Source organism: Poecilia reticulata, chromosome 18, assembly GCF_904066995.2.
Source record: "Poecilia reticulata chromosome 18, P_reticulata-male-v2, whole genome shotgun sequence".
Classification (NCBI taxonomy): domain Eukaryota; kingdom Metazoa; phylum Chordata; class Actinopteri; order Cyprinodontiformes; family Poeciliidae; genus Poecilia; species Poecilia reticulata.
The window spans coordinates 9,010,181-9,032,362 of record NC_088847.1 but is presented as its reverse complement, the minus strand read 5'-3'; the positions used below and the strand labels follow the sequence as shown (position 1 = coordinate 9,032,362).

The window sequence follows — 22,182 nt, the reverse complement described above, 5'->3', positions numbered from 1 at the left end:
TTCATTTCTTTTTGTTTGCAGCTAATATTCTGTGGCATACGCGATACATATTTGCTAAGTGAAATCTGCTGGGATTCCCTATTACAAATATCCTGAAACCATCACTAATCCAGGTTTATCCGTGGGCCTCCCACAGAGATTGCTTTTAGTTTTCGCTCATACTTGATCCTGCTGCTTATGTAACGGCTCCAAGGCCCAGAGGGGGGAACAGGCTGCCTTTAAAAGCCAAGCTGCTTGCTTTCTTGCTGATTTGCAGTTTTGCCAGATATATATATATATATATATATATTGACTTTTTTAAGAATCTCTCGTTAAGTCGACAGCATTGATTTTACACGTTCTGCCACATCTCTTTATGTCTCTTCACTATTTTCGGTTCGGCCGCGTGCCGACAGATCCTTTTTAGCTTGTTTTTCTAGTTGCTACTTCTCTGTCTGAATCCATTTGATCAGTTTCTGATTTCCTCTGTCTGTCCCAGAAAAGCCAGCGCAGGTGAGACAGTGTTACTTTCCTCCTTGTTTCCTCTCTTTCCTCATGTACCAGTCACAAAGCGAAGCAGGTTTCACATCCAGCTTCGGCTTCAGTTTTGAGAGAAACCCCTGACTTTGTTTCTCCGTCCACTGTGCGAATCTCAACCCCGGCTCTCGTAATATTTGCCGTCCGCTGATCTTGCTCTTGCAACAGTCTTGACCAAACACAAAGACAATGCAGAGCCAAACCTTTTCAGAATGTTTTCCAGAAGATCAAAGCCAGGTTCTTTTTTCAACCGTATTCAAGCTTTATTTACCTCTGCTTTGGTCTGTTCAAAGCAAAGAAACAATATACCTGTTTGTCCAGTTCCATGAAACCAAAGTAGGGTGGAATAATGCGATTTGTTTTGCTTTCAGCTCCACAGAACTTGTGTCCTCAATATGAAAAATTGCAAGCAAACCAGTATGAAGGACAAAAAGTGAAAATTATATTACTAAGTTGCTGATTGAAAAGGAGCGTAAGCACGTATGTATGCGACTAAAAGTCTTCCCTTTGCAAAATATGATACAACTAAGAATGCTGTCATCCAGACGACCAATGGGCTCAACCGAGAATTCAGTGTTCCCTACTCAGTAACTTTGTCGATACATTTAGAATAGTTTTAGAGCCGCGCCGTTTGACTCTATGAAAGTCACAAAACTATCCGCTTTCTGGAGATTTTCAGAGATTCTTAGTCAGCAGATGTTGTCGTTTCCGTCCCAATGACACCCAGACGATCCGTTGCAGCGCCTACCACACAGGCTTTTTGACTCAAACCTACAAAGTTGTTTCTTAATACACATTTTTACCAAGTAATTCCAAATGTACATTGAAATTTATTGCAATTTATCTTTTTGTTTGCTAAATTATACATCCTCCAACTAGGAAAGGGTGCAGACCAATTCACCCCATGCACCACATGAATTTAAAACTCACCCATATTTCAGAGTGATCTGTCCAGTCAGACAGGCACTGGAAAAAAAAAAAAAGCAAATCTCAATCAATATGTGTCAGTTTTTAAAGAGTTGTAACAGTCCTGAATTGCTCTGTCTTTGTGAATCAGGGAAAATGTGCACTGACTTGCAGCAATGTGTGAACACAGGGGGGTCACACAGTCTGTTTCTGCAGCAATGAAACCCCTATTTGCTGAAACAGTGACTGCTAAACCAAACACAGACATCTTTAAATAAGCACACATCAGCAAAACTGGCACGAAATGAGTAAATAAATCAATTTTATTGTTTTATTATGGATTTCTGCGCCTGCTGGAAGTAAAATTTTTATCCATCCGCACCTTGCCACCCCAATAAAATCTGGCCCTATATGTTATGCTTTCTTTATTAAAATGACACATTTTATTCGGATAGCCCCCAGAAAACCCATAATATTCTAAAAAAAAAAAAGTTTATAGTTCAAGCGGTGTGGTATGAGGATGCCTGAAGGTAGCGTCGTTAGCGTAGCACATCAACGTTAGCGTAGCGCGTCGCTGTGGGATTCACCGTGAAACTAAGATGAAAACGAACAAATGAAGATGCTTATAATGGGATGTTGCTTCACCATCAATGGTTTTGCATTTGCTCTTTAAAAAAAACATATAAAACTGAATGCTTGCGTACATACTGTGGTAAATGTTAGAGAAAAGCACAGTAGCTAGGTTAAAAGCCCTTAAGCCATGTTAGTGCCTAGTTTGTTGTTTTTTTAACCATCAGATGCATATTGCTTCAGGTATTTTTCTGTTAGTTTTTTTTAAATGTGTGCAACTCATAATAATGACAAAATACAAGGTTTAGTTTTTTTTTTTTTTACAGAAATGTTAACTTTTCACAAAGTATTTCTATGTCCAGCTCAAAAGTAGCGCCACAAATCTGCCTAAAATTTACAGCGCACTTGTGGAATCCCACCGATTTAGGGTTCAAATTCAAAACGACACGATTCCCGCGAAACAACAAATCTTCAAAATACAGTCGGCAATCAGCCGAATCGTCTTCACTGCAACCAGGAAACCCAACAACCTTTTGCCCTGGTTAAAACGAAACCGTAAGGAAATGCTTACAGAGGACAATAAAGCTGCGGAAAACCAACAAAACCAGCTTATCTCCCAAGCGAGCAAGTCGTCACAGCTTCACTGTTCAGACACGGCGAGATTCCAACTGCATGTATTGGCTGTGTAATAAATGCAAATGAATAAGCAGAGGTACAGTACCGTGCAGTGGTTCAAACAGCAGGTGTAAGCTGAAGTTTTATTAGTGATGACTGAATCAAGTCGACTCCCTCTGGCTGCAAGAGAGCGTGAGACAAAAAGCGAGCCGAGCGAGAAGGAGAAGGAAGAGGGAGGAGTGGATAAACTCGTGGGCAGAGAAACAAACACACAGAAAGAGAGAAACAACTTTGATGGAGCAGAAAAACTTAGAGCACTAAATACCCGCGAGGGATGAAAGAGGGGGGGAAACATGAAAAAAAAAAAAGCATGAGTAGTGAGGCGAATTGGTAAAAAAAGAGCAAACGCACATATACACACGAATTCAGGACCACTCCGACTGAGCAGACATCTGGACCATAGTGGATTATGGGTAATTAACTGCTCTTTAATGATCCCTACAGAGTGGAGAATCCAATAGGAAAAGCAGATTTTCATCCAGCAAGGTTTGTGCCAGAGGAAAAACTAACATTGCGATGTGAGCCACTAAATGTCATTAAAGATTTATTCATCTTCAGACAACCACATTGTTCGGAGCATCTCTTGTTGTTTTTGGTGTGTTTTTCTTGAGTAAAGTTTCATTCTACCTACTGTGAGGAACTTAAACAAGGAAGAATAAAAATGTTTTAACCAAAAATGCATCAGACAGAAACACCTACAGTTTATGTTTAAGTGAGACTTCTTGTTATTCGCAAACTTTGCTTTAACATTTTTTTTGTTTGTTTTTTGTTTTCGTCTGCTTTTTTATACCGGCTCAATGTGCAATCAGTTTTAAGCTAGCATGTTGCAGAGCTGCTAATTAGCATTTGTAGCATGCTAATGAACCAAACAATAACCCATCCATCCATCCATCTTCTTGACACCCTTGTCCCTCAGTGGGGTCAGGAGGGTTGCTGGTGCCCATCTCCAGCTAACGTTCCGGGCGAGAGGTGGGGTTCACCCTGGACAGGTCCCAAACAATAACCACTTTTCTGAATTCCTTTCCAATGGGTTGTTATATTCAACAACAACAAAAACAACATTGTTTTGCTAACGCTAGCTTAGCCACAAACATAAGGTGTTGAGTTACTTTGCTGGATTACTGAAAATCATAAATTTAATGTCACAGACATACCAGACCAGAAACATGTCAGCTGGTTTAACTGGCATTTCTAAATGGACCCTGAGGCATTAGTGTACATAAACATGTCTCGGCTGTTTGGCTCTTTTTCACCATATTGTTCCGATATCGGTTCAATGGCTCACTCCAAACAAGGTGCTGGGGAAGAGAATTGTCACCTCCGGCCTTAATCTTGTATTAATCCCTACATGTAATCGTATTTGAAGTAACTCCTTCTCATCTGCGTGTCTATGTGCTTCTTTGACAATCGCTATGCTCTACAGGAAGACTAATAATCTGCTAATCCGCCAACCATTGCAGAGCCAGATTTCTGTTTGGAGTTTGATAAGAAAATGTAGGTGGATGTAAAACATTGGTCAAAATTAAGCATGCAAAAAAAAGGTATTTTTCTTAAAAGATTACGCAGCTAATGATGAAACCATCAGAAGTAATCCAGTTTGACAGAGTGGTCTTTAGTAAGCTACACTATTAAACTCCTTACTCTTGATGAAAATGCTTTAAATATAAACGTAAGGTCTGTTCATGAGACACTTTTGCAAAACAATTATACTTAAAAATATGGAAGAAATTTGATGTTTCCCTGATCATGTTCCACCCAGGAAAAATTGACCATGTCTTCTACCACAGACAGCTTTGGTAGTGGCAGTGTTGTGTTGTAGAGTAGTGGTGCTCAAAACGTCGGTCCTGGAGGTCCGGCATCCTGCATGTTTTAGTTCTCTCCCTGATGGTAGTAACAACCTTTTCAGAAGGTCAATGTTCTTCTTAGGGCTTCTGATGAGCCGTTATTTAATCCAGGTGCGTTAAACCAGGGAGAGAACTAAAACATGCAGGATGCCAGACCTCCAGGACCGACTTTTTGGGCACCCCTGTTGTAGGGTATCAATCACTACAAGGAGGTAATGTCAATAAAGAGTCATTTCGTGAAGAGATTCTGCAACCAGTGGCAATCAAATATCTCTAGAGTTGGGAACAAAACTCTGTAATACGAGATAAATTACCTTTACTTGTAAAGAGAACCTGACTACACTCAGACATTCACACACCTTTACATGCTGACAGTGATGAGCTACTGGATTGTAGCTACAGCTGCAGTAGGTCTGACAGAAGTGAGGCTTCTTACCACCAGCAGCAGGCAAGGCGAGGGAAGTGTCTTACAAACCGGTAACCTACTGGTTGCAGGATGGACTCCAACCACCATCGCCCTAAGATAGCAGTATTCACCCGTAACAAGAAGAACTTATCAAAGACTACCTCCAAAAACAGGGAGTTGAAAGAATAAAACGGTCTGGTCAAAGTCCTGACTTCAACCCTGTTGAACACTTGGAGGGTCGGCCACATTGACTGGGTGCCATCGCATCCCACTGCACTGTGTGACCAAACTGGTGACCAGGAAGAGGAAGTACTGGGCTACAGTGGCCGTGTGCAGTTCTCCCAGGGCCCAGCCTCTGAAATGAATCAATCGTTGCATTTCCACTATGTTTTTGTTTCTTCAAACTTTAATCATCCGATCCAATAAACAACAAGAGTTTACAGCAGACCAGCAGGATTAGCTGTTTGGCACCGGCAGAGGAGATTCAGCACATTTTTAATGGCCGCAGTCCACATAATCAACTCTCCTGCACTATCCACAAATCAAATTTCTTCACAAATCTTTAAAGGGAAATAAACAGCTTTTACCATCGGCGGGAGATTTATTGCCAAGAAGCATTGTTATGACAAAGAAATGATCAACCAGGCACAAATCTTCTTACTTTTTTCTGCTCAGAGTGGCTGAACCAAAAGAAAATTTGCACTCTGCAATAAATCACAGAAAAATGCAACTACTCCCTCAGCAATGAAACAGTTGAGATTGAGGCATCGGAGCAATTCACAGCATTGCATATGACCACAAAATTAAATTATTTACATGGCAGAAAGAAAGGAAGAAGAAGAAAATGGATTTAGATGTCTTATAATGATGATAAATTTTGTTTTAAATAAACAGTTTTTCACCAAACTGTTCTAACCGACAACAAATGTGATTTTTTTCTTTTTTTTCCCCACAGAAATGATATCCACTTAGAGTCAAACATTTGGTACTACTGGTGAGTAAATAACAGCTCAGCTAAACTAAATGCTTTACTTTTTCCAAATATTGCAGTAAAAGCTGTGTAAAAAGATTGTCAATAATCATTGGCACATACCTTTTCTAACTTCCACCTACATTTTTATCTATTTTTTTTATACCTGGTTTACATTTGTCATGGGCCCCTATGGTCCTTTTGTTTCATTTTCTCGACTACACTCACTTAATTTCCAAAGAACATGATAAGACACTGTAAAATTCACCACATCTAGCAAAAAGATTGAAAACAGGAGCAGAAATGAGATGTTAGGATAGGTTGACAGTTTGAAAGAAACAAACACAGTGGTATGATGTAAACTCCCAGCATTTCCACTGTTGCCTTCAGCTGTTCACACACTGGGAGCAACACTGATGCAACAACTGAACATAACATAGGAGAGATGTTTTTTTTATATACATTCACATTGTGTTAGGCAGGATCAGATTTGAAGCACCGCTGATGTGAATCCCGCAGCTCCAAACTCTCAGTTTAAATAACAAACCCTCACCGTCTGCAGTGCCCAGCAGTTTCCCAATAGGAAATGTCCGTTCTTGCTGTCCGACCCATGATTTATTCAACTCTTTACAATCAATTTTCAAATCCTCTCAGGGTATTATAATAGCTTGAGTCATTAGATCTCCCAATATTAAAATGTATTCTTTGGGTGTTTTCATCTAGTCAATTCTAAGCTATTATAAGCCTTTTTATTAAGATGGTAGCTTTAAGTTTGAGATCTTGGATGTATGAGACTCTTATTTTGAAGTAAGAAAGGAAGTAGTTCTTGACTGTTGTGTGGCGTGCAGCAGAAAAAACAAATACAGTTATTTAGAATCTGTAGACTGTTAGGCAACAGGAGCTAGCTAACAGGAGAAAGCTAACAGGAGTTAGGTACCATTAGCTAGCTAACAGGAGTTAGGTACCAAGAGCTAGCTAACAGGAGCCAGGTAACATGAGCTAGCTAACAGGAGCCAGGTAACATGAGCTAGCTAACAGGAGCTAGGTAACATGAGCTAGCTAACAGGAGCCAGGTAACATGAGCTAGCTAACAGGAACCAGGTAACATGAGCTAGCTAACAGCAGCTAGATAACATGAGATAGGTAACATGAGCTAGATAACATGAGCTAGCTAACATGAGCTAGGTAACAGGAGCTAGCTAACATGAGCTAGGTAACATGAGCTACATAACAGCAGTTAGCTAACAAGAGCAAGGTACAGGAGCAAGGTAGCAGGAGCTAGCCAATAGCAGCTAGGTGTGTGTAGCAGAGTGCTAGTTGTACCTATCTTCCTTGGATAAAGCTTCTTTGCCCAGATGGCTCAAAAAACTTTTACTCAGCTTTTCTAAAAAAAACAACCAATTTCAGCTGGAAATACTTCAGCTCTCGCTCTCATCTTTCAATTAGCTGATGATTGCTAACTTTCTTTATAGCCTTGACAGCAAAAATGCCCCAGATCATTTTTCTTCATTTTAAACCATTCATTGAGAATTGAACGGAAATAAGTCAAGATGTATTTTTAGTTCAAATATCCCGTGATGTTTCATGGACAGAACATAATACAGAACTACTTCAGCTTGCTAACGCCTATGAGAGTTTTCTCAGGATGATGTGACAGAAAAAACAAGACTTGGTGATCACATCTACTTAGCATGCTGCATGTGTCTGTAGGAAGAGCCGTATTTAGGTCATTTCAGTTTGCAGTCAGAACTTTGAACCACAAGTGTCGCCTTTTTATGTTTGGGAATATTCTGCCGTCAGGCTGTTCCTGACAGCAGCACTGAAGGAGCTGCAGGAACGTCTGCTTACTGTTATCTGTGTAATGACAACAGCCTCCTGTGTTCTCCAAATCTCCACAGCCATCTGTATTTTGATCATGTCCTTGCTCATTTATGTTCAATATGCAGAAATTCTGTTTATTTTTCTGTTCATTATTGTTAGTAACATGTTCCTGTATCAGTTCATTCCTTTCTGTTTTGCAGTTGGTTCTCACTTTTTTTTTTCGACGTTGGACGTAGTTCTCTTAAACTTGTGTATGTTTTTTCTCTTCTTTTATAGTTTCTTTGTGTCTTAGTTCAGCTCTCTTTGTGTTCAGCTCACAGTTTATTTTTCATTTAATCACAATTTAATAGAATTTGGAGAATTTTCCAAGATAAAGTGGGCAAATAATGTCAAGACAGTCTGGGATGACTTTGGGAATGACAGAGGGAAAGCTGGAGTCAAATTAAAGGAAGGTGCAATAAAGTATTAATTTAAGGGTATGCAAACTTGTAGAACCAGACTGTTTTAGTTTTTATTTTTGATTTTTCCCGCTAATAGTTTTGCTTGTTTTTAAGTTGAATATTAAAGAATAAACGGCATGTGAAAAATGTAAAAATTTTGGAAGTGACATTTTTTTTAGGAAGAATACCTGGTATTTTTCAAGTCTTTTCAGAGTCGCTGTATCTTTAAAAATCGACTCAAACTTTGTCTTTAAACAAATGGCACCACCATTTTTTAACCTTAGACAGTCAAAATCTCTGTACAATTTCACATTTATGCTCCAGTATAAAGAATTACTACAATAAAAAAAATATCCCATTTTGGTCCGTCAGCTGTCTTATTGTGCCGAGGGGAAGATTATTGCTCATGAGTGTTTTGGTGTTTAGTTCTGCTTTATTATGCTGTTTAATTTCATTTGCATCCCGCTGTCTCCCCCCGCAGCCTCTTAATCAAATAATAATCAGCGTTGTTAGCTGGTGTTTAAACATTTAGCTCTCCCCACCCCCAAGGCAAAACAACAACGTAAATAAATCAGGAAACCGCCTAAATTTGTTCCAAGATGCTTCGAGGCCAAATCTGTGGCAGCGTCACGCAGTACGCAAAAGAAAAATGTACCACATGAATACTTCATATTGAGTACTGTACCACTTATTATTTAAACCCGAGACATTTCCACGGAGCAAAGTCTAACATTTTTACTGGAAAGACATGAAAAACAAAACAAACAAAAAAACCGTCACGTCTGCCGTCCATATTTCATCAAAACGGTAATCTATAAATTAATGAAGGTGTAGAAACAGAGTATGTTTCATTTCATAGAAGCATTTGCACAAAGAATGCAAGTAATTTTACAAACAGATAATTCTTACATTTCATGCTACAGAAACAACCTTTGCTGGCTCTTACTGGAATATTCAGACACAAAACTTGAAGTAAGTAAACTTTATTCCCAGAAAATTCAGGCACTAAATTACCTTCTGAATCAGATAAGATAGTCTGTGTTTTACATTTTACCCCAAGTCCTAAAAGCTCCTCCATAATAAACAGAAAAGTAATTAGTTTATCGGCTGTAGAAACTTTAAAACCAGCGTTATGTTGTGAGCAAAACGTTGAGCGAACTGTTTTTATGGACGACAGTTTAAAAGAACAACAAACTGCCTCACCGCTGCCGGGCCCGGCGAAGCCTTGGTCCGGAGGAGCCGTCCTGCAACAACATGATGTCATTATGATCAGATGCTCTACAGCTGCAGGCGCTGGCTGGTGACACGGCCACAGATGTGTGCGAGTGGCGTGGGAAAACGCATCACATTTGGCATGACCCAATCGTCCCTTCAGCTGTGGTCCGAACAGGAAACACGAAAACACTCAGAGTCCAAACAGGGACATTTTGAGAGAATGGGTGTGTGTGTACGGCTACAAATTAGCACACTTTATTACAAAACAAAGTTCTCCATGTAGAAATGTTAATTTTATGTCTACTTCCATTTCTTTTTACTTCCTAAATAGAAAGTTTTTCATTTATTTTGCAAAAGACATATTTTTAAAATGTGCATTTTAGAAGTGGAAAGGGCCTGGATGAAGTCTTCATTCTGTATTTACACTTTTCCTGGTTTCACTGGTGAGCTGAGACATTTAACTGTGACTAAAACACAGAAATGGATTAAACCTGTTTTTCAAATTAAAATATTCCCAAATCCTCACATCCTCTGTCAGCTCTTAGGAAAAACTTCCAAGAGCTCAGCGGGTTTTTTTTGTTACAACCGAAGAAATATTTTCCTAAGAATACATGAATACAAGCTCACTACCTTAAATAAATGAAGTACATAAATATATTCAGGAAAGACTGTGCACTGATTGTTCCTCTGAGGTTTCCCTGATCGTTTAATCTCTCCACACATTACAGATCTCAGAGGGGGTTTGCGGTGTATGCACTAAATATTAATATCCTGTTTAATATTAGCATTCCGGCTGAGAACCTGCTATGTCTCAATCTCAAACTCTTCAGGCACTTGGAGTTTGGTTTGATCTGCTGCTCACTTTGCCAACCCGGCTCTGTTCTCATACATTCCTCCGGACCAGAGAAAATCAGCTGAATCCCCGGAGAGCAGATAACCCAATACCGCTGGACGCACAGTGGCAAGTAACCAGGGACAACATGTGCTAAACTGGACCCTGGAAGCTGAAAGAGAGGGGGAAAAACAGCTCATGCATAATAGATTATTGGGGGGAACAGAGTTCAAATGTTCATGTTGTTTCAGAATTTCTCTACTAAAATGTGCTGCTAATGTATGATAAGTGTTATTATTTTTGTTTGTGTGTATTTATGTAAGACTAGGATTGTAGCTCTCAGGACAGGGCTGAAGAGTGACTTGCAAATATTTGGTCTCAAATGTTCTGTGTCGAATGTAGAGTAACTTAGTTCAGGTTTGAAGAGTCTAGATATTGAAGTTTTTTTTATACCAGAGCAGATTAAATATCCTCAAGATAGTGAAAAATTAGGTGGATTAACCCTTTATGTGCTTAATGCCGCATTGCAGTTACCTATGAAGTAGGAAAACTTGGGACTGGGTTTGATGTCACATTAAATAGCTAACCCAGTTGGCTAGCTAGCTGCCAAGCTAACCCGACTAGCTAACCTAGTTAGATAGTTATCTAATTATCATACCAGTTAGCTAGGATAGCTAACTATCCTAATTGGTAGGATAGTTAGTTATCTTAGCTTATCACAAAAGCACAAAATCACGCAAGATTTTACTTATCTATTTAGCTTGCTAATTGTCTTAGCTAACTAAGATAGCTACCATAGCTATCTATGGTAGCTATCTTAGATAGCTAACTAAGATAGCTACCATAGCTATCTTAGTTAGTTAAGATAGCTAACTAACTAGCCAACTTAGCTAACTATCTCAGTTAGCTTAGAGATAGTTAGCTATCTCTAACAAAGATAGTTTTTATACCAGAGGTAGCTAAATTTTTAGCTATCTCTAACTGAGATAGCTAACTGCTAAGATTACTATCTTAGCTAACTGGCAAGATAGCTATCTATCTATCCTGGTAGCTATGGTAACAAAGCTTCCCCTTGCCTTAGAATCTAAGACAATTAATAGCCAACAAAACCAATAAATTCTCATTATTTCTCTGCATCTGTCACTTGATAATACTTCAAGAATTTGCAAAATGCACATCTATAAATCAATAAAACCTCATGATACACATGTTTAAAATGGAGTTTGAACCACAACTGACATAGTAAACTACAAGCAGGCTCAGAAAAATCAGGGCTGCAAAATAACGACAAAGAAGGGAATTGATGAGCCCCAACTGAGCTTTTGTCTTGGTCCGGAAAATGACTAAGCTGATGGGAATAGAGAAAAATTATCACATCTGTTCGTGTGTGTAAGCGTAGCGGTTTCTCTCAGATAAACGTTACCACAAGTCGGAGAACTATTTTCTGCCTTGGTGGCGGTTTCCAATGGTTTAAAAAAGAGTTGGGTGAGGGATGAAACAAATCCTTAAGCTGTGAAATTGGCTCTGATTCCTTTTAGAGGCTCCGAAGCGCCGTGATGAGACACAAATCTACACTTAAATACAAAATACCTTACAGAACTCCCTAAACCCCCCTAAAAAAAAGAAAGAGACGATAGGGGCGTCTTAGGAAACCAGTATGCTGTACATGACAGTGTAATTATAAGCTCAGCGTGTTACTTTTATCAGAAGCTAACCCTGCAGTCAGCACAATCACAAGACTAGCAGAGGCTTCACACAACCACAAATAAAGCTCGGTCTGACACAAAACCCGTGAAGACCAAACTACCAGAGGAATTACACATGGGGAAAAAACAAATATCCACTACCCACTAAAAAAGAAGCATTTAAATTATTTATACTCATTGCAAACTGAGCGTCAAGTGACTTAGCAGGAAGGCTTTGTGTTCTGACAATTACCAAAAAAAGACCTTTAGCATCATGAAAATGACCTTATCCTGGCAAGTATTTTCCTTAATGTTTCATCCACATTGATTATGCAGAAAACTGAAAAAAAAAAGCTACAAAGAGAATGTGTCGGCAGTTCAGTTGTTAACTCTGCTGAGATTTCTCACAATAACATCAGTCCATCAGATAACTTTGTGGATAAATAGCACCAAGGAAGATTTTTTTTTTTTTTTTAGATTTCTGCTGTGATTTCTTTAGCTCGGCACAAATTAGCTCGGCAATTTCGGCACAAATACTCTTGTATTTAATACAGGATATTAAATACAAAAGTTTCTGGATCAGACAGGTGACTGGATGCAAAATCAAAAGTAAATACAGAAAGACTGAACTATAGGGGTGCTGTGGTGGCACAGGGGCAAAGCACGGCCTGGCGACATTTGCTGCATGTCTCCCCCCTCTCATAACCCTCTTTCCTGTCAAACTACTTTCAAAAAAAGGCCACTAGAGCCAAAAAAATAACAATTCTATTATTGTAGAATTCTACAATAATAGAATTATTGTAGATTAATAATTTATTCTACAAGAATAAACTAAATCCGAAGGAACAAACATATACGGCAAGACCAGTTGAGCAATAATAGACGACAAACATAAATGACACCCAGACGCCCGAGGACTGTAAATCCTGTTATATTGTAAATCCTGCGAATGTAAATCCTGTTATATTGTCTTATCATGTCAGCCCTGGACTTATTTCACAGAAAGCTTAGGTTGCAAATTCCTCACTCAGTAGCACATATGTTGTTAAAGTCCTCCTGTGTGCACCTTATAACTGAACTGACGTAAAACTGAAATTAAAACTTCAATTATTTAGAGCTGTACTGGAATGAGTTCACCATCACTGGGAGCCCCCTACTGAAGGCCCTCATGCTTTAACAGAAGTATGGTTTCTACAAACATCGCTCCCTGCATTACCAGTTCATGCTTACTCCATCCTGATTGGTCCCTTTCAGTTTTATGACCGCTTCTCTGCCTTCCTGTTTGCCTATTTGTTTGTTTTTCTGACCCAAAGAGGGCAGATATTTACACTTCTGACCAGACTGAAAAGACAACACAAAACTCATTACAACCATGTTTTTTTGTTTGTTTGTTTCTTTATTGAATGCTATAATTTTTTTTTTATTATCCATCATGTGGCAATGATACAGTTATAGGTTTCAGCAAACTATTCTGAAGTAGTAAACACTGGCAGCACGTAATGGCTAACTTTGAGTTGAGCAGGCAGCAACATGTCACCAGTTGTTGGTTATTGAATGTCAATAACTGCCACAATAAAACAATAAGGAAATCACAGCAGAGCAGGTGACTTTTTATTTTGCCATCAGGATTGAACAATACACCACATTGCTTACTGTGAAGAAAAATAAGAAGGAAAGCTGTCAGAAAGACACAAAAACTCACTGAAGACTTCATTAAAGGTTCCCTCTGCAGCACACAGGTGAGTCTCTCATACACATAAAACCTGATATCTTTACACTGCGCTATTGGATTATTTGGTATTCCGATGTCAAAGCAAACGAGAAACCTCTGAAAAAAAATGAATATCCTGATTATTCCACCAAATACTGACTTCTGAACTCTTCCTGAGTTAAAACATTAATATTGTTGTTTCTAAATTGAAATGAACTTCTTTCTTTGCATTGTCTGAGGTCTGAAAGCACTGAATCATTTTTCTTTGTTTTGACTGTTTCTCATTTTCAATTTTTGCTTGGAATTTCACAGACATGTTGTCAGCAATTCATATAATAAAAGAATGAACTTCCTTTTACTCAAACATAAAAAGTAAAATCAGAGAAACTGATGATTTTAAGTGCTTTCTTAATTTTTTCCAGAGCTGTATATTGAGATGAAACTCAACCTGTTGGATTCAATACAAAAAGTATTACCTTACAATAAAAGCAAAGCAACAGTTAAATGTGTTTCAGACTATTATTGTACTGTAACATCATGTTGTGTTGCTGCCTTTAGCAGTACTCAGAAATATGGGAATTATATAGATATAACAAATCGATTACCAAACTAACTGTAGTATTGAGCTAAAACAAGCGAACAACTAGAAGGTCTGTTACAGTGGCGTTTCCTTTATCAGAAGGTTTTAAAATGAGAGAGATTTTCAGAATGCCAAGAATGAAACAGGGAAGTGCCTAATGTTATATTCCATTTTCCTGGGATTGCTACTTGGAGTGACAACAGTAGCAACGACAGCATTCCAGCAGCGTCATCGAGAGCAACACCTCTAGTAGCAACACTGGGACAGGCATAAGCTTGGCTGCCACCAATACCACTAGTGGCCTCACCCTTGCCGTTGATGAAAACAATGTCAACAGCCCTCAGTCGCAACAAAAGGTTGCTACTTTGGGAGACATATCCTGCGACAAATGCATGGGACTGAAACTGAAGGCAGTCAAGACCTGCCTGATGTGTCTTGCATCTTACTGCAAGCCTCACTTGATGACTAAAGGCCTGAAGCACCAGCTACTCGACCCGGTGGAGAACCTAGAGGCCAGGATGTGCTCATACCACAACAAGCCGCTGGAGCTGTTCTGCAGGACACACCAGACATTCACCTGCATGCTATGCACCCTCCTAGATCACAAGGAGCACGACTACCTTCCTCTGAGTGGGGAGGCTGGACAAAAGAGATCTGTGCCAAGAGGGACAGAGGAAATGTTAAACCGGATGATTCAAGAGAGACGAGGAAAGATGCAGGACCTCAGACACACATCAAGGCTGAACCAAGAAGCTGCAGACGGTAAGGCGGCAGTCAGTCTTCAGGTCTTCACAGATCTGAAGCAAATCCTTGAAAAAGGTTTGGATGAACTTCTCAAGAATATTGAAATAAGGCAAGTCACGGCAGAGAGGCTAACTGAAAGACTAATCGCAGAGCTGGGGCAGGGAGTGAAGGTACTGATGCAGAGTAGCGCCGACGTGCAAGAGCTCTCATCATCTGACGATCACGCTCATGTTTTGAGAAGTTTTTCATCCGTCAATAACATCCCAGCCATGAAGGACTGGTCAGACGTCAGTGTCCAAGTCTTGTTAGCTAACAGCTAATGAGCTGTTAGCTTGTTATGTTGACAGATTTTTCTCTTAAAAACTACTTGTGTAGGCTCCCTGGCAAATAAATAACATTAAAGAAGCCTCTACCAGTCTAAAACCTTTGCTGTCACAAAATTGTATTTATTTGGATAAAGAACAAAAGTGAGAAAATGACAGACGAGATAGTGACTGGATAACTGTTAGCCGCTAACACTGCTAAAGTTAGCATGTGCTTGCAATTTCAAATTCATCTTAATTCGAGGCAAAATTACCCACTGGAGGAATTCCCTGGAGAACTTTTGTTTCTATAACAGACTATTTCAGATTGATTCAACACTTTCTATGCTTTTAAGTCACCGAGGGAAAATTAGTTATTACAGATCAAAGTTGGTGGGGAAACGAATGAAGCTAAATACTTGGTAACACAGGGAGAAAAAAAAAACTTCCAGCAAGAAAACGACCCTAAAAATACAGCCAGAGCTACAAGATCAAAGTGAATTCATGCGTTGGGCAACATCCAGACCTAAATGTATTTAAGAATATGTGTCGAGGCATGAAATTTTACAACTGGAGATGCGCCGCATGCAATTTGACAGCACTGGAGCTAATCTGCACCGAAGAATGAGTCACTGCTTGACATGGTGGCAGCAAGAGGGTCATCCAGTTGATTCCCTAATTAATTACCGTAACCAATGACTTGTTTTTCAGATGCACTCATAGACGCTATGTGTTTATGGAAAAAAAATAAAACACTGCGAAAACAAAAAATCTTACCAATTATCTTTGGTCCAGTTCTCAGTACACTTGATATAAGACAAAACCAGCTTGAAAGAAATAGGAGCTTGTTTTAAGTCACTATTGATGAATAAGCCAGCAGATTATTTCACTCGTAATATTGGAGAAATGTCGTTATAGAGAGTTTTCATCATTGTTAAGGAATTATTGACCAAAAAAAATTTGTAAGATTTTGTGTGACTCACTTATTTTTTTATGTTCAGATGCATTTTAAGCTTCATTTAAAGAACAGATGACAGGAGAGGAAACTGCTTAAAATCAACCAAAGGGACAAATACACACCTCAAAGTTTCAAAACAGAGCCGTTGAATTTCAACTCGGTAGAAACTCAAAACGCTTTAAAAAGTAACGGAAAACAAACAACACACACATGAAGCGACAGCTGCACCGCAGGCGGACAGGACTATAAAAGGAGGTTTGTGTGAATCATGAGTCTGTTTACTCTGTTCTGGTTGGAGTCGATTCACCAGTGACCTCAGCTGATAAACTAATGCACTGCAGGAGGACAGACCGGCGCTGCATGGGGCTGAAGTTTGTCACGCTGGTATAAAGCAGACTCTGTGTCACTTTTGCTCGGCTCATCTGCATGAAACAAATCTATTTGTTTTCTCATGCACATAATAACACATTTTCTTCATTTATTATTAAGTGGTTTTTACTTTCTTCTCCCTTCAAGCCACTTTATTAGTTTTATTATCCGCTCAGTTTAGCTGCTCCTGGTTTTCGTCTCGTTTGCCCCCCCATTTTCCAAACTCACTGTCACACTCTGAGCTTAAAAATCGACATCGTTTCTTTTATTTGATTCTATTTTGGAATTTTATTTCCCCTCATAGTTTCCTCTCCCGCTGGGAGCCCCTCATAATTCCCCCCGCTCCCGCTCCCAATAAGCTGCAGCCAACTCTCTGCATCTTCATTATCTCATCCTCCTTGTAAACACTTTAGCTGCCCGGAGGATGAACACATACACAAATACGCAAGAAAACTCCATCTAAACACACACACACGCGCGCGCAGTAAATTATCTCAGTCTCACACACACTTACACTACAGGAATTTTTTCTTCTTTTTCTTTTTATTACACACACATAACCCTGACTCTGAGCGTTCCAAAGCTCCATCCCTCAGTGGATAATGAAGCCAGGGAGAGCAGCCTCACTGTAATCCCTAGAAGGAGTGGAAAGAAGGAAGGAAGAGACCGACTCCTCGTATTTCTCCATCGATTCGTCTCCTCGGATTCTCTGAAGTCGCTCAAAAAACACGACTACCTTAAAAAGGTTCGCTTCAGAAATAATACAACTGGAGCAAACGTGAAACGTCACAGTTAGACCTGTCAGCCTGGTGTTACATTCAGCAACTCCATCATCGAGTCATTTCCTGCAGGGAGAGCCTCAGCCAGGATGTGTTTGGCAGATTTATCAGCTCGAATGGGGGAAAATGTGTGACTGATGAGCTAAGTGAGGATGCCTTCATACTGCGCCCTCTTCAGACTCACAAGAGGCAACCAGCGGGCGGTGCAGCATTCACCCCATTCACTGTGAGAAATAAAGGTTTTGATGAAATCTGGCGCAAGATGTGTAATTTGAGGCAGTAAAACAGCTACAGACTCACTGAAAGTGAAGGTAGCCGATCTGTGGAACTTGTGGAACCCCATTTACTATTGATCACATGATGACAAGAGATGGAAGACAAGAAACACAGAAAATTACATGGAACGCCACAAGGCAGAAGCTCCAAGGCCTGGAAGCAGCAGCTCTGAGAAGAAGCTGCACCTTGAAGGCGGGGCTAAGTCCACCCAGGCGTTCTGAACGGCTGAATGGTTGCCATGGAGATTAAAGGGTTCCTCAAACATGCATGAAAGAATAAAGGCAACACTCCACATACGTTTTTGATGAGGGAAGAACATTATAACATGATGTAAAGCTCAAAAAATTGGTTTTACACAATACTGCTTCTTTAAAAAAAAAAAAAAAATCATCATTGGCAAAATTGATGTCAATACTTGGTTCAACCATCTTTTCCCAATTCTATTCTCCTGTGAGTGATCACAAGTTGGACCATACCTCTCTACACTGCCCCAAACCTTATTCTCCAATAAACTCCAGCAGATTTTTATGAAAAATCTCATAATTTATCGATTTCAAAGTCTCTGAATGCATTCAGAGTCCTCCACCAGACTTGACAGTTGGAATGATGTACTTCTTCAATTGCTTCACACCAAACATCAATGCTGTTCATAATCACTAATTCCTTAATGTTGGGATTATTTTCATTTGGGAAATGTAATCCAATCAGAAATGAAAACAAATATTCTGAGGAAACTGAGGATAACTGCCACTATACTTGACGATAACCCAGATTTTGTGGGCCACATCAAGAATTTCCTATATGATCCCCCCCCCTTTCAAATGTTCTGGAAATGAACAAAAAACAACTGGTATTCTCCAGAAACAAATACTTGGATTGAAAAATAGATCTTAAATCAACAGTTATTGGCTACTGTGAACGAGATTTTGCATCTCGCCTTGTCTGTTCTATCCAAAACAAAGTGTTTTTTTCTACACATGAATGTACACGAATCTCCCAGTACAGAACAAGAAATACCTCTGGATCTGAAATCAGTCACGTCATTAAAGAAGTGTCCCACGTAAAGACAGGAACTCAACTTGCGTTTGCTGTTTACCAAACATAAAAAAAAAAAATATATATATATATGCATAATCTGTGGTAGCAGCAGAGGAAAACTGTGTCTGGTCTGAAGTAACATTTACGCTCTAATGCCTCCTGGTGGACAGAAACAGGTTTGACCTCTTAATCAAGTTGGGAGTGAAAAAAGCCTGAATCCTCAGAGAGATGGCACTAAAATGTTAATCTGCTTGTTTACTAAAATATTCCTGAAGTGACATATTCTGATCATTGCCCGTGCGTCTTTTGTTTGCAAAAACTTTACATCTGTTAGCTTCTAAACTCTTTCTTGTGTTATTTGATCACAAATATGAAGGCATTTTTGAGCACATTTTATCTAATATAAGAAATCTTTTGCTCATTCAGTCTGAGATGGAGGGCGCAAAAGTAATTTTTAAGAAAACCTGTAAGCAACAGCTTTCGTTTCTTTTCCTCTATGAAGCAAAACATAGCGATGGGCGAACTGGACAGTGACCGGGCTGCACATCAAAAGCTCATTTCCTGTATCTAACGCTCCACTTCCTGAGTCGATCTAATCACAAGCTCTGCTAAAATCTCCAGCTGCACCATAAAAACGCCCACATGTTCTCTGATTCACTCAGGTTCTGCTAAAGTACTTTGTAAAATTTACCTTTAACTGTTCTACGGCTTTTAAGTACTTCCTTTAACTTTACAGTACCAATGATTTAGAATAAATACAGACATAATAAAGTACTGGAGGAATGTACCTTTTTTTAACATACTGACATTGAATTCATATGTTTCTGTGTTACATTTTTTTTTAATGGGTATGCAGTGGAAAAAGAAAGGAAAAAAGGATGCGATGAGAGCAAAGCAGGAACAATGGAAGTAAAAGACTCTGAAGTGTTTTATAATTAAAGACAGAAAAACCGATTTGAAGTCTCATCTACTCATTCTGGATTTCATTAATTCTGTCATTTAAAGCATTTTAAATGAGTGATGAAGTGAGTGCTGCCCTCTTCTGGTCACTAGGTATTTCTCTCTCTCTCCCATTGACTTTTTGGTATTTCAAACCATTTTCAGACATGAACCCTGCCTGACATAAGACTGACCTTTGACCTGGGCCCTCTTTAAATCAACACTCAACACAAATAAGTTCAACATGGTTGTTAATACTCAGTAGAGCGACATATTTTTGTTATTTTCTCAATTTATTCTACTATTTCTTCTTTTATCTTGTTACATTCCTTGTGTCTTACATGTTTTACCATATTTCACCAATCGTAAGATACTTTGGTTAACCTAGTGGGTTTAAAAGACTAATACATTTATTACTATTATTAAGCTTTGTGACAAAATAAGGACAAATTTCAAGGAGTATGAACAATTGTTTAAAATCAGACAAAAAATTATTTTGTTCTGAAAAACATGACGGTAAGGTTTAGCAACATACAAAAATGAAATGTTTCTGGTCTTTTCTATTGGATAAAATACTTTCTTGTTGAGAAATTTAATTTAAGCTACAATGGGAAACCCTAAACTCTGGATAAATATCCGGTGTTTCCTCTTTATCTTAGATCATGGTTTGAATTCATATAACATTTGCAACACATGCCCCATAAAGGCTTATATAAGTACATTCAGCCATGCAGCGTGATTGATATTTAGTGCAACCTTGTAATTACAACCAGTCTGACCACCTTAGCGTTCCCATCAATCTCACTGATGATCTACGATGATTACATGAGACCAATCATCCCCCAGTTACTGTCCTGGAGAGCAGCCATCACACAGGGAGGATAAAGAGATGACATGAAGTGATGGAGAGAGGAGCTAAATGAGACGAGGAGAGGCAGATGTGTGTCCGCCAAAGAGAGACAAATAAATAATAAATAAAGAAGGGAGAGAAAAAGATCCAGAATGAGGAGCAAAGTGGAAGATAAGAAGCATTGAGTGAAATGACTGCAGTGAGGAAACTTTCCAAGAAGATTGGTAGGTAAAATGAAGTATTTTATAAGTTCAAGGTGAAAGATGTCATACATAGAGAAAAAAAACAAGTTAATAGTGCCAAAAAATATAACTCTTTGAAAGAAACAGGGAGAAAATTGCTGGAAAAATAAATTAAATTTGAACGGCGACCCAAAGTTCACATTTTCCACATTTTCTGTACTTCCATCTGGGTTTGTACTGCTTCTAAAAGCAACATAAAAAAGCTGTTTTCTGGTAAAAAGTTTATGTTTTTTGGTGTCTGGAAAATGAGCCATTTGAAAAAACCTCACAATCGTTGTGTCACATTCAACGGACACGGCGCCATTACCAAGCAGCTGGTTTTACCACTGCATCTGCTGCACAATGGCTGCTGGAAAAGCCAGGTATTTTGTTATCATCCATAAACCACTTGCTACAGTTTTGTTGGTTGTGCAGGAGGCTCCACTTCTACTTTTCAAAGATGTGCGGTTGCATATTTGCTCATCTGTTTGCAGGTATTTTCATGTGTGAGTGTAAACATTGAGTTTGAATTTAAAGTGACAAGACGCTCCAAAGCACAGATAATAAGACTGAAATCTCATTATCTAAGAATGATTTTGTACACGAAATGTAATGAACATATTTTGTATCGCATTTAGACATATCCTAACCTATTCAAGAAAGCATAATAGGTTACCTTTAAATCTGAGGTTGGGAGCATATCAACATTTAATGAAACTTTACTGGGATTTTTTGAGTGAAATGACTGTTGTTTTTACACCTAATTTTGCATTATTTTCATAAAAATGTTTCTCAACGCCAACTTTTGAATTGCTATTGTTGCTGTATCATAAGGTTGTAGCCATTTCGTTCCCTAACAAAGTAATAAGTAGATTTTCTTATAATATTTACTGTTACCACAATAGTACCACAAAATATCGCGATAAAATTCAAAGTTCATATTACCCACCCCTAATTGGTTAATCAAAAAAATGGTCTATAGATATATGGTATCACATGTTAGGCAAGAAAATGTTTATTTTATTGTTTAAAAAGAAACTGAACTATTTGTTTGTTTTCATTTTTATGTATTTCTATGATTGTAAAAAAAAGAGTTTAAGTGGTTCAATTAAAAATATGCATATTTTTTATTTGATTAATCGACAGAATAATTGATTGCTAAAATAATCGCTAGTTGCCGCTCTATCTGAGATGTGGGAAGTTTTTTTTATCAACTTCCCCCTGTAACAGGAAAGTATGTTAGTGAATCGTGGAGAAGGTTATAGCTGACCAAAGTCCATCACGTTTCTCAAAACTCTCCTCTCTCTGCTTTGTGATCGAGCATTATTACCCCAATGCCCTCCGTACGACCTCCGTACGAAGACGCTACACTTCCTGCACCGACGACAGGCACCGTCAGCAAACACTAAGCAGCTGTACCACGTTATTTCCAGACACGTCTGACCTGACTCAGCGCTAAAATCCTCGTGGCCCCATTTCCAAGGCTTCCCACACAAAGGCGCTCCCTCACCAGCTCCGAGTGCAGCTGGACGACG

General features: G+C 39.0%; 1 protein-coding gene across 1 annotated transcript in view; it reads right to left on the bottom strand.

Annotated features, from left to right (window-relative positions):
* Positions 1-22,182, bottom strand: part of nhsl2 (NHS-like 2) — a 120,749-nt gene that overhangs the window by 75,555 nt on the left and 23,012 nt on the right. The gene's annotated exons all lie outside the window — the stretch shown is intronic.